General features: G+C 38.9%; 1 protein-coding gene across 4 annotated transcripts in view; it reads right to left on the bottom strand.

Annotated features, from left to right (window-relative positions):
• The window catches only part of LOC118712451 (interferon-induced very large GTPase 1-like), a 30,772-nt gene that overhangs the window by 15,430 nt on the left and 1,464 nt on the right, over positions 1 to 13,878 (bottom strand). Inside the window, exons 1-3 of one of the 4 annotated variants that reach the window (XR_006740929.1) lie at positions 11,339 to 11,568; positions 8,350 to 8,487; positions 4,655 to 4,834 (exon numbers count right to left, since the gene is read on the bottom strand). The gene's annotated coding sequence lies outside the window, so the exon portion shown is untranslated. Of the gene's footprint in view, positions 1 to 4,654; positions 4,835 to 8,349; positions 8,488 to 11,338; positions 11,600 to 13,878 lie in introns of those variants that run through there. The other 3 variants (XM_045578127.1, XR_006740930.1, XM_045578128.1) reach the window with 3 other exon arrangements.

Genomic DNA, 13,878 nt, shown 5'->3' with positions numbered 1-13,878 from the left:
GTGTAACAGAATGCCAAAAAGTTAGCATTTTAACACACATATCGGTTTCTGTCAGGAATCTGGCATGGCTCATCTGCATCCTCTGCTTGAGGCGGCAGAAGGCTGCAATGCAGGTGTTGACTTCTCATCCAGTCTCAACTGGAGAAAGGCTGCTTCCAAGCTTATACATGCTGGAAGATTTAATTTCCTTGTGGTTATAGAACTAAGGTCCCGTTTTCCTCTGGCTGTCATCTGGGGCTGCTCTCAGAGCCTAGAATCTGCCTACAGTTCCTTGCTCCAGATGCCTTCTCCCAACAGGGAAGCTTGCATCCTCAAACCAGCAGGAGAGAAAATTATTGGACCTAGGAAGGGCTCAGTCTATCTTTAAGATCTCTAACTTATTAAATCAAAGCCCACTAATTGATTAAGTGGTTAATTCAAAATCAACTGACTTGGGAAAATTATTGCATACGGGGAAAAAAAAATCCCTTTACATATGGCGAGATGCAAGGGGAGGGCATTATATTGCCTTGAATCCTAGAGCTACCATCATCTGTGTGCCAAGTTATAAAACACGAAGTATTTTTCCCAGTGTTTTACCTTTTGTAAGGGCTCAATAAATATTAACTCCTTTTATCTATTAACCTTTCTAATGCCCCAGATGGAACCGCAATCTCAGTTCTCAGTGTGGTGTGGGACTTGGTGAGGTAAATCCCATTGAAAGAGAGGAGGACCTTAAGGAAGTTACCACCATGAAAATGGGAGAGTCTCATTCTTCTAGGGATTAGAGAATGTCTCACAATTTAGGAAAATAGAGATAAAGGAGCTCGTATTGGGGACCTAGAACAGCTAAACAAAGAATTTATAAGTCATGAGTCTTCAGATTGGGTTTCAGGGAGTTTTTCTGTGTAAAAGGGTAGGGTACAGAAAGTAATTAACAGATAAACATAACTCTAAGAAGTATATCCCTCTGAGCCAAGTAGGTATGGCTATTATCTGGGAATACAAATAAACTTTATTCTATGTTTTGTCACCCCATTTCAATGTTAAACTAGTATAAGGGACTTGAGGTTTAGGTGGCTAAGAAATAATAGCCTGGCTATTCAAGACATGAAATTAATTTGGTGCCTCCTTCTCTTTTCAGTGAGTGGAGGTAAATTTGCTGAGATGATTTCTGTTTAAGATTGGCCTTGAAAACAAAGTAACCAGGAAAATCGCAAGCATTTCTTGGAAAATGTTAGAAACAGGGACAAAAGGTGCTTGAATGGGATGAGTTAGGCCTGAGGAGCAGAGGGTTCTATAGGACTGGGATGGCAATGTAGGGAAAATAGAAACTCCCAAGATAGAGTGGCCCTTTCCAATCTCCAGGAGACTATGAATATTGAAAGTGAAATGGCCAACCTGCCACTAAAGGGTGCATAAATACTAGATTTTGGATTCTCAAATGTCAAATTATGATAAGGATTGGAAAGCTTGTATTGGGAATAAAAGAAATGATCAAGACAGAATGGCCTGAATTAAGGCCTTGCCTGCTTCCTTTGAATTTTAACTTAAAACAACATGTCACAGTTGCAGCCAAGGACTCCGATTCTGCAGGTTAACTTTCTGAGCTAGTTTTCCATCTCCTGGTAATTGTGGCATGAATAAATAAGAAATATTAGACATGAAGATTGCTGCAATCTGGAGAATGACTTTTATCATGTTGGTATACACTGAAAATTAAGGGAGATGCTATTTCTGTTTTCTGCTAATGTTTTAGCAAGCCCTGATTTTTTTCTTATTGTCTACAAATGGGAGACTCTTTTCTCTTTTACATGTGAGAAGTAGAGACCGAAGGAAGGCCTCTCCAGCCTTTAAATTCCCACAGCCATTGACTACCAACTAGGTTAAGAAGGAACCAACAAGATAGGACAGCGGTATTGCTCAGTGGTTGAGCTTTGACCTATGAACCAGAAGGTCATAGTTTGACTCCAGGTCACGATATATGCTCAGGGTATGGGCTCAATCCTCAGTAGGAGGCAGGTAGGAGGCAGCCAATTCATCATTCTCTCTCATCATTGATGTTTCTCTTTCCCTCTCCCTTCCTTTCTCTAATCAATAAAAATATTTGTAAAAAAAAAAAAAAAAAAGTAGGACAGAAGTTGAAGCTGTTTATTTCTTCTAAGACTTAGGCCTAAACCTTTTGAGCTATAATTCTCAGAGCTGTAACTTTAAGGGCAAAGACAAAGACATATACGGAGGAAGGTAGACTTCATAATTATTATCTCCTCTGGACAGCTGGAGAATCAGTGTGTGTTCCATTACACTATTAGGCTCCTCTCTCTGCACTGTGCATGAATAAGCTCTCTGTGTAAGAGCTGGGTGGATCCAAAGACAAGATCTTATCTGAAGGTAGGTGGTAGGCCTTTGATGTATACCCAAGGAAAAAGATGATCCAGTAGGAATTTGGGAGCTCCAATTTTTATCCTAATGGACACCACCTTAGATCACTAAGCTTAATGGAACAAATTAGATTTTATGTTGACTAGAAAAAGCCTAATGTGGAAATCAACTCATGTATGTATCGTAGTCCTTCCTAAGGACCAAGCCCCTGGTAGTTATAGAGCATATGCAGATAATCTCTGCTGAAGAATAATGCAAAGGCCTTTGCTAGGTGTAGGTAGTTCCAGAAGACACTAATATTTTCCACAGGAGGAAGTTACTTTTACACTTAAGGAATATATTAGTATACTTCCTCCTCACCCTCAGCGAGAGTGGGAAGAAATCCTTTGTGGTCACATAAAGAGTTAACACAGTCAGTTCCAGTAAGGATCTATCATCAGTCACAGAATTCTATCCTTATTTAAGATATGTTTTCTCTTTCTATTGATTTACTGGAGGCCTGGTAAAGGAAAATCCATGCCTTCATGGGGCAGGAAGGTCCCTCAGCATGGCCTGTGCCCTCTTGCAGTCTATGATCCCTCGGGGGATGTCCACCTGCCAGCTTAGGCCTGCTCCCTGGGGGATTGAGCCTAAGCTGGCAGTCAGATATCCCTCTGGTAGATGGGGAGCCCTCAGGGGATGCACAACTAAAGCTTTTAGTTGGACATCTTTAGTGTTGCAGAGGAGGTAGGAGAAGCTCCCGCCACCATGGCTGCACTCACATTCCTCATCCCAGCTTGTGGCTGAGTGGAGCTCCCCCTGTGGAAGCACACTAACCAGTGCATGTCATAATGAGCGGTCATTCCCAGTCATTCTGTTTTAGGGTCAATTTGCATATTACCCTTTCATTATATAAGATCCTCTAAGATACATACATATAATAGTGTTCCTATCTAAGATCTATGTACCAGGCACTTGTTCTAATATTTTCCAAAGGCAATAAGCCATTCTTTGTATTCTTGTGCAACTCAAAGCACGTGCAGGGGTTGTGTAAATGAAGAAGTAGAGAAATGGATGGTAGAAAGAAGGAAGAGGCAATGCAAAAAAAAAGGGCCCTTAATTGTTATGAACTTTACTTTTACCTATAGAGAATGACTTGTGTCCTGGAGGTAGATTATTTGCCCATATTTAAAAATGTTTGCGAGACTTAATACAATGTTTTTGTTTTTTCCCTTTCTAGCTTATCATTAAGCTTTATTCTATATGACTGCCAAATTATAGAGATGGATTCACAGCAGGCAGCAATTTACTCTAAGAAGGCAAAATTGCAGCAAATTAATGGAGGTGTTAAATATTGAAATGTCTTCACTCTTCTGCCTGATATAACTAGATTTGGATTTAAGCCAATTTAAATTAAAAATATTCATAGGGTTAGAAATAGAATATATTATTAGAATTTGCTACAGTTAAAAGAAATATTAATCATGCTCTGCTAACCATGATGGTTCTGTTCTAATCAGAGAAAGCACATTCTAACCTCATTGAGAGTTGTGTGCCCTGGGACATGAGAGCTAACATTGGACGCAGTCTGTCCTCCTTCTGAGAACTACCTATCATTATGGAAAGATTTACAACCTCATGACACCTATTCCAGGAGGAACCTGACCTCTACAACCCACAGCCTATAATCTGGTTCCAGGTGCCCAGAGACAACTGCTCTCTGTGACTCCCCGCACCTCTCCCCACCAGCCTCCATGATTTGTAGCCTGTAATGATTATCCCATGCCCACTTTTCCATACCTATAATTCCTACTTTCCCATGGAATCTTGTCCTTCTATCCAATATAAGCAGCTGGTTTATGGTGGGGTCCAGACCAGATTTTTGTGGATGACTTGCTACTCTCCCATAATTCTGAATTAAATGCTCATCATATATGATTCAACCCCATCTCTGCTTAATTGACTAAAATAGTGACAGGCAACCTGGACCCCTTGGTTGTCCAGTTACAGTATGAGTTAATATTTCAAAGTGCTTGTTCTTAGTCTTTATTTGCATAATTATCTCCTGGGGACATCTTACAAATGTGGATTTCCAGCCCCACTCACAGAGATTCTGAGATGGGAAATCTAGCTCATTGCTAAGGAATTGTCATTTTTATAAATACACCAAATTTCATTTTATAAATTGAGTCAAGTGGTGTATTACACTAAAGGAAACTGCACTATTCTAAGAAGACATATTTAATGGAGAAGATGTGGGAGTGAAAAATATAAGTTTGACTGTCATATCATCACTGTGCTTCTTTACTGTACCCAATAGTCTTGTGGTGGAGTCTTTAGTGTACTCTAATGTCATTGGCAAATAGCGACAGGTTTACTTCTTTATTCCCAACTTGGATGCATTTTATTTCTTTTTCTTGTCTGATTGCTCTGGCTAGGTCTTCTATTACTATGTTGAATATTATTTGTGAGAGTGGGCATGCTTGTCTTGCTCCTGATACTAGAGAAAGAGATTTCAGTTTTTCACCAGTGAGTACACTATTAGCTGAGGATTTGTCATATATGACCTTTATTATGTTAAGGCACTTTTCTCCTGTAACATCTTATTGAGTGTTTTAATCATAAGTGGATGTTGTATTTTTTCAAATGCTATTTCTACATCTATTGATGTGATCCTATGATTTTTATCTTTTGTTTTGTTAATGTGGTATATCATAATGATTGATTTGGGCAATCCATTTTTGACAAAGAAGCCAAAAATATACAATTGAAGTTTCTTCAATAAATGCTGTTGCAAAAACTGAAAAGCCACATGTAAAAGAATGAAATGAGACCACTATCTGATACCATACACAAAAATTAACTCAAAAGAGACTAGAATATAAGACCTGAAACAATAAAATACATAGAAAAAAAACATAGACATGTAGATCAATGGAACAGAACAAAAAAACACAGAAATTGACCCACATCATTATGGTAATTAATATTTGACAAAGGAAGCAAGAACATACAATAGAATAAGGATAGTCTCTTAAAATAATGGTATTGGGAAAATCTGACAGGTACATGCAAAATGTGAAATTGAATCAACAGCTTATACCATACACAAGAATACACTCAAAAGGAATAAAATAATGTAAGTTGTGAAACCATAAAAATCTAAATAAAACATAGGCAGCAAAATCTTAGACATCCCACACAGCAGAATTTTCAAAAACATCTCTTAAGGCAAGAGAAACAAAGCAAAAAAATACATAAGTGGGACTACATCAAATTAAAAGTTTCTGCATGGCAAAAGAAACCACCTTCAAAATATAAAGGAAACCCACTGTATGGGAGAACATATTTGCCAATGATACATTGGATAAGGGGTTAATTTCCAAAATATATATAAAATTCATACAACTCAACAAAAGGAAGATAAATAATACAATTAAACAATAGGCAAAGGACCTAAATAGACACTTAGACAAAGAGACATGAAAACGTGCTTATTGTCACTAATCATCAGAGAGATGAAAATTAAAATGACAATGAGGTATCATTTCACACATGCCAGAATGGCTGCCATCAACACATCAACAAACAAACTGTGCGGCAAAAATGCGAGAACCATGGTACCTTAGTACCCTGCTGGTGGGAATTCCTAGTGGTGCAGCCACTATGGAAAACAGTACAGAGGTGTTTGAAAAAATTAAAAAATTGAACTGCCATTTGACCCAGAGATCCCACTTTTAGGAATATATAAAAAAATCATGAAACATCAGCCAGAACAAATATATATGCACCCCTATGTTCATAGCAGTAATATTTACAATACCTAAGATTTGGAAAAAACGCAAGTGCCATCAGCAGATGTATGGATAAAAAAACAAAAAATAAAAAAACTATGGTACATTTACACCAGGAAATACTGTGCAGCAGTAAAAAAAGAAGGCTTTCTTACTCTTTCAGGTAGCATGGATGGACCTGGAGATTATTATGCTAAGTGAAATAAGCCAGTCAGAAGAAGACAAATACCACATGATCTCACTAATATGTGGAATCTAATGAACAAAATAAAGAGACATGCAGAAAAGAACCAACAGAGGTCAGAGGGGATGGGAGTAAGGGTGGGAATTGCATAAAAGAGAGGGAAGATAGTAGCCACAGAATACATACATATATATATATATATATATATATATATATAGCCCATGGACACAGACAACAGAGTGGTGAAGGCCAGGGTACAGGTGGCTGGGCCTGGATAGAAGGGGCCAAAGGAGGAGAAAATAGAGGACATCTATAATAATGTCAACAATTAAAAAACAAACAAACAAACAAACAAAAGACAACTGATAATTAAGAACCAAATATCTGTGATACTTTTATCTGCAAAAACACTCATATTCCGATTATATAAACACTGTTATGGCTCTAAAATGTAAGGGAATGCAATAAAAAATGAGGAAAAAGTTTGAACTGAACAGACAATTCATAAAAGCAGATAGTAAATGGTTGACAAGCACATGAAAAGATGGTCAGCATAGAAACAAAATCTAAAACTGCAATGAGGTAACTTTTTAGGATGGCAATAACCTTCAAGACCTCTCATAATCTAGCCACAACCTAGTTCACTCTTTTTCCTCTTCCTACTTTTTTAGCTCAGTTTCTTCTCTTAGAATCTACACTCTGCCATCCTTCCTCAACCTCACAGTTGTCTTAATCCTGTATACTGAGGGGATACAGAATACGTGTGCCAATTTGGCAAGCAGATTGTTTTGAGCTAAAGGAGATTAAGACCTAGCAGACTCACAAAAAGCTTTTAACTTCTCTTTTAAATACTTTTTTTTTCTTTTTTCTTTTACATAGAGAGTCTATACCATGAAGAGAGCTGTCACCAGAGATAACTTTCTATATAAAAAAAGACTTTATCTGCCTGGTACAGCAAACATTTTTTTTAACCAAACATTTGCTCTTCTCATCATTTTGTGAAAAATAATAATAATAATAATAATAATCGGAAAGACTTATCTGCATGGCACAGCAAACATTTTTTCACCAAACAATTGTTCTTCGCATTGTCCTGCTTGAAGCTCCAGACTCCTACACCCTTCTCCTTAGCTCAGGATGGTGTATGAGCCTCAATTGCCTGACTGCCTTTGAGTTTTCATGTGTTTTGAGGGCTTCTGTATATATGTTATTATATTTGGTTTTCTCCTGTTAATCTGTTTTATGTCAGTTTGATTATTAGACCAGTCAACAAAACTGTCTCCAGCAGTAAAGGGTCTGGATCATGTAGGATTCTTTGTTTAACCTTCTGTCCCTATTTAACTCTGTAGCCTCAGGTTTGCTGATGACCCAGAAAGCTGGCATGCCACCCAGAGGTAAAGGTCATGTCCCCAGGAAGGAGGTTAATGAGTGTGGATGTTTGCTATTAACAGGGAAATGCATTGTTCTTTCTGGTGATCTATGTGAGTACCCACCATATGCTTTCCCTGTTAACCCCTATAGAGAAGAGACCTGCTCTTGGAGGGTGTGGATTTAGTCCCTGCCGGCCACCACTGGGAGCAAGCAGCTGCTTTGCCCGGGGATGTGAGCTTCTCCTATTAAAACTCTAATGAATTTGAATAAGATACAGGTCAGTTCTTCAGAATCAAACCTGAATTTAGACTTTGGGATTTCCCCTAACACATGGCTTACTGCACAGAAGCACCCTGCCCCATAGGACTTATAGATAAAACTCACTAATGTCCCTTTTTACTTGTAATAGAGGCCAGACACAGACCATTTAATCATTATTTATGTCTTAATAAAGATGAACTGAACTGTTTGCTTCTACAGATCAATCAAAATAAACTGCTTGTAAGTAAACCTTAATTCAGCTTCTCTCCTTTCTCCTGTCCCCTGAACTTTGACCCACCCTCCTTGCTATCCAGCCAACAACCCTTCTTTACAGATCCTGCCTGAAAGTGAGCAAACGTCTGGGGAAGACGTCCCCTGATTGCCCCACTCCCTCCACACCTGTTCTCTCCAGCGGAACCTTGTTGCTCCTTCCCTGTGAAGACAGTTCCTTTCTTCGCGGCCTGTGAGATGCCTGAAGCTCTATGGCTGGGTTGTTTTCCACATCGCAAGAGCTTCCTTCCCTTCACTGCAATAATCCTGTTGATGGGGAGCATAAGACATTTTGGGGTTAGCAACCTGAATTTGTTCCAGTAACCTGCTTTCTACTGCACTCTCTTGCTAGCCGGTAATTAACTCCATTTGTGAAAGAATGTAGGAAAACTAAGGACAGGACTCTGGACCTAAGTTAATCAATGTCCATAATGCACATTCCTGCAGTCACTGTCTCCTCCTTAATTATCTGGTCTCACAAGAGCTATTTACCTAAATACTTCCAATTTACAATGGGGTCATAAACCAAGGATGTAACAGCTTAACTAGAAGGAGGTCACTGGAGCCATTCAGGGTGGACATTAAGATACAATCTAGAGAAGTAAGGGCATGATCCAAGATGGCTGCTCGGGTAGGCAACTAGCCGCAGCCGCACACAAAAATTTCAACAAAATACAACTAAAATATAAAATGGACATTACCCAGAACTACAGGAAAGTCGACTGACTGGAAATTCTACAACAAGAAGCAAGGAGAAAACCAGAAGGAAGCGCGGAGGAGCTGTAAAAGCCCAAGGTACGGAGACACGTGGCGCACGCGGAAAGGACAGAGCCGGAGAGGAGGGAGGCCAAGTGCCTGGCTGGCGGTCCCAAGCGAGAAGGAGAGAAAAGCTCCGACTGTGCTGGGCCCAGCTCCAACTGCTCTGAACCCCAATTCTAGGCCAGACCCGGGGGACCCAGGCTCATCCATAGGGAGCCGGGCTGTAAGGCGGGACTCCGGGGAAGCGGCGAAAGGAGGTCCTGGAGGCAAGCACACTGCACGCAGAGAAGGGCCGGCCGGCTGTGCCGCGGGATTGCCCTGACGGGAAGGAGACAGGGGCTCCAGACTGCTCTGAAGGCCACCTCCAATCCCACTACCAACTGAACTGAACCCCAATACCGGACTCATTGGGGGAGAGCATAGACAGTTTGCCAGCAGGCGAAAATCGAGGGCACCTTTCTCTCAGAGACGCTCGCAACAAGTACTGAAGGACCCTGAGTCTCAGGAGTCGCATAGGGCGGGGCTGACAGAAGCCAAGGCTGAAGGCTCCACCCTGAAACCCTGCCCCATCAGGAAAGCTGCCTGCGAAAATGCCTAAACCAAATAGATCACAAACGAAAGAAATGGAGGACAAAAAGCGACTGGATATAGAGTTCAAAACCACACTTATAAGGTTGTTCAAGAATCTCCTAGAACAGGCCAATAAAATAAACAAGACCTATGAGGATATGAAAAGGGATCAACTAGAAATAATAAGGGATCAACAAGAAATAAAGAATACATTGTCTGAAATAAAAAATATTTTATGGAGTCCTAAAAACAGAATGGAAGATCACAAGAATCAAGTCAAAGATTTGGAACATAAAGAGCCAGAAGACACTCCTCCGCAGACGCAAGAAGGCCAGAGAATCCAGAAAGTTGAAGATAATGTAAGAAACCTCTGGGACAACTTCAAGCGAACCAACATCAGAATTATGGGGGTCCCAGAAGATGAGAGAGAGCAAGATATCAAAAACATACTGAAAGAAATAGTGACAGAAAACTTTCCCCACCTGGTGAAAGAATTAGACTTACAAGTCCTGGAAGTGCACAGAACTCCAAACAAAAGGAATCCAAAGAGGACCACACCAAGACAAATCATAATTAAGATTCCAAGAGCAAAAGACAAAGAGAGAATATTAAAAGAAGCAAGAGCAAAGAAGGTAGTTACCTATAAAGGAGCACCTATATGATTGTCAGCTGATTTTTCAACAGAAACCATGCAGGCCAGATGGGAATGGCAAGAAATATTCAAGGTGATGAATAGCAAGAACCTACAGCCAAAGATAATCTATCCAGCAAAGCTATCACTCAGATTCGAAGGTCAGATAAAGAGCTTCATTAATAAAAAAAAAAAAAAGCTAAAGGAGTTCATCACCACCAAACCAGAATTATATGAATTGCTGAAGGGGGTTCTTTCAGAAGAGAAAGTAAATAAAGATAAAAATTATGAACAACAAATACGTAACTATCAACAAGTGAATCTAAAAACCAAGGAAACTAAAAAAAAAAAAAATCTGAGGAACAATATTAACTGTTGAATATAATAGAATCAGAGGTATGGAAGGGGAGTGAACTGTTTATTCTTGGGGAAATGGGGAGAGGGGGATGTGGGAAGAGACTGAACATAAACTGTGCACCTATGGATGAGGACAATGGGGGGTGGGGAAAGGGCAGAGGGTGGGGTGAGAAGGGGGGGAAAGGAACATTTGTAATAATATGAACAATAAAAATTTATTTTAAAAAAAAAGATACAATCTAAATTAACCATTCTAACTGATTCTCAAGGGGGGTCAGGGGTGTGAGAGACCACTACAGAAGCTTGGTAGTAAGGAACAAAGCAACTGAGAAATATATAAAGAGATAACCTCATTGTCTAAGTTGTTCAGGATCTGGATCTTAGAGTTCCCTGAACCAGCAGTGCTGCTTTGAATAAAGGCTTTTCCTGAAACCTCAAAGTGTCCATCTCTTCGCGACAATTCCATAAATTCCATATTCCATAACACTGTCAAAAAATCTTTTTTGGCTTGTCTAGATTATTTTTATTTGATAATACTGATTGCCAAATTGTTTCATTGTCTGTTTAATAGTTTAATCCATTTTACCTAGATCTGGAACTGTTTTTATTATTTTTTATTTGTTTGTTTGTTTGTTTATTTAGGTGTGTGTTTTAGAACAATGACTATGCCAGATTCATGTAGTGTTCCTAGCATGTCTTAATCTGCTTTTTCTCTGTTCTTTCTTGCTATTTCCATAAATTTTTGCTTCTATTTTAGTCCTACCTCCATCTTTGTCCACCCCATTTTCCTCCTTCACTTACCTGTGTCCTTGAGGTCAGCCCCTGTCTTCAGATCACTTCAGAGCCCTGCATGGAGAGGAAGTTCCTTCCCAGAGCCCAGTAAGCTCTGACCTCCACCTGAGACCTAGGCTCTTCTGTGGTCGAGGCTCTGAATTTATACACCAAGGAGGATGTAAAAGAGTGGTTTCACTTTTGGATTTTCCAAAAGATCAGCTGAATAAAAGAAATTCTGTTTGTTTATTTTTATTGCAATATTTTGTTTTTTTAAATTACTGTAATTAGGAGACTGTGTGTGTGTGTGTGTGTGTGTGTGTGTGTGTGTATCAATGAGGTTTAGGGTGAACACAAGATAAAACACACACATCACAAACAGGATAGAGATAGAATTTGGGAAGGATATGGGCACAATTTGCAGATCAGTGATTTTCTCAGAAAAGTGCTTTCAGTGCTTTGCTGTTTTAATCCCTATGTAATGTAAGGACAAAGAGAGAAGCATGCTCCGGATGCTAATGAAATCTTTTAATTTTTATTTACAGGAAATATCAACAAAAACATTGGATTTGAAACATACATGATATAAAATGGACCAAATAGACAGTTGTATAACATTGCATGCAGCTGCATGCATATTCCTAATAAGTGCACTTAAAATATTCTCCAGGATTGATCATAGGATAGAACACAAACATACTCCTGAACAACCAATTGGTCAAAGAAAAATCAAAAGGAGATAAAAGAAATAATTTGGAACAAAAGTCAACATAACCAAAATCTCCAGGATCTTCAAAAGTAGTTCTGAGAGGGAAGTTTGTAGTGATAAGTAAATACAGTAGAAAAATAGAAAAATCTTAAACAACCTAACTTAACACCTCCCTCCAATAACTAGAAAAAGAAGAAGAAACTAAGTTTAAACTTAGCAGAAGGAAGAAAACAAAGATCAGAGTTTAACTAATTGAAATAGAAAAAAAAAGAAATGAATATCTGCCTTTTTGAAAAAAATAAACGGAATGGATAAATTTTTAGCTAGGATCACTAAGGAAAATAAAGATTCAAATAAATAAATGCAGAATTAACAGAGGAGACATTTAAACTACTATCACAGAAATACAAAGAAAAAAAATAAGTGGGGAAATTATAATTCAATGTTTTATTAACTGTACTATTATAAACTCAAGTTGTATAGTCAAGAGACAGCAAGTATATTAGCGTGTTTTTTAATTTTAAAAAGAAATACGAAGAATCATGAGATACTACTATGAATATAGGGTAACCTAGAAAAAAAAATAGATATATTTTTAGAAACATATAAACTCCCATGGATGTTAACAAAGAAATATAAAAATTTAACAGACCTATAATAAGTAAGGGGATTGAGTTGATAAGCAAAATTCCTAAACACAGAAAACCATAGGACCAGATGTCTTCCATTGCGAATTCTGCCGAACATTTAAAGACTTAACTCCAAATTTTTCTAAACTCTTCTTAAAAATGAGAAGGAGGGAATACATGCAAATTCATTTATTTAGGCCAGAATTACTCTAAAAACAAAGGCAGATAAGTACATTACAAAGAAAGAAAACTATCACAGAAGAAAAAGGCAACCAACATAATGGAAGAAGATATTTACAAACAACAGCTCCAATAAGGGCTTCATATCTAAAATATATAAAGAACATATAGAAATCAAGACTCAACAAAAACAATTGAATTAGAAAATGAGGAGAACAGACATCTCTCCCAAGAAAACACACAAATGGCCAACAGATGGCAGTGGCAGTTAGCAGCTTCTTTTATGCATTCTGAATTAAGGAGGGAATGTAAGGAAGATTACATGAAGGTCTGAGAAAGCAAGGTGGGGATTGACTTACACCAAGATTATGTACTCTCTTTCAGGTGGTTTCTAGGTAGTTTTGCTTCTGAGGGGTCTGAAAAGAGCCATTTCAAAAAGGTGTGTTTACTTATTATAGATGCACAGAAACAATGGATAAGGCTTGCCGAAAGCAAAGCTACTCCTTTTATTAAATCAGCTCTATGGCTGGGGTGTGTCTACCCACCATGAGCTGCCCAGTTAGGAATTTATGGTCAGAGCACCCTTTTGTATCCACTCTTCCCCCCCCCCCCCCCCCCCCCCTACCTTCCAGTTCACATTCTTCTCTTAGAAATCACATTGTGCCATCTTTCCTCATGATTTCCTTAATGTTGTACACTGAGGGAGAGCAGAACATGCCACCCCAATATGTTCTGTAATGGCATGTGGATTGTTGAGTTGAAGGCAATGAAGACCCATCCGCCTCAGGAAAGGCTTCTTACTGCTCCCCTAACTGCCTGAAAGAATTTAGATGTGGGACCTGTACCTGGAAGAGAGCCATTACCAGAAATACCTTATGTTAGACTGATCTACCTGGCCTGGCTAACTTTTTTGAGCAACCATTTGCTCTTCTCATCTCCTGTAAATCGTATTTCTTCCCTTTGAAGCCCCGGACCCCACCCTCTTCTCCTTAGCTCAGGATGGAACATGCGTCTCCATGGCCTCACTGCCTTGAGTCTTCATGTCTTTCTGG

The sequence above is a fragment of the Pipistrellus kuhlii genome, unplaced genomic scaffold (genome assembly GCF_014108245.1).
Source record: "Pipistrellus kuhlii isolate mPipKuh1 unplaced genomic scaffold, mPipKuh1.p scaffold_m20_p_9, whole genome shotgun sequence".
Taxonomy (NCBI): Eukaryota; Metazoa; Chordata; class Mammalia; order Chiroptera; family Vespertilionidae; genus Pipistrellus; species Pipistrellus kuhlii.
This window is presented reverse-complemented; position numbering and strand designations above follow the sequence as displayed.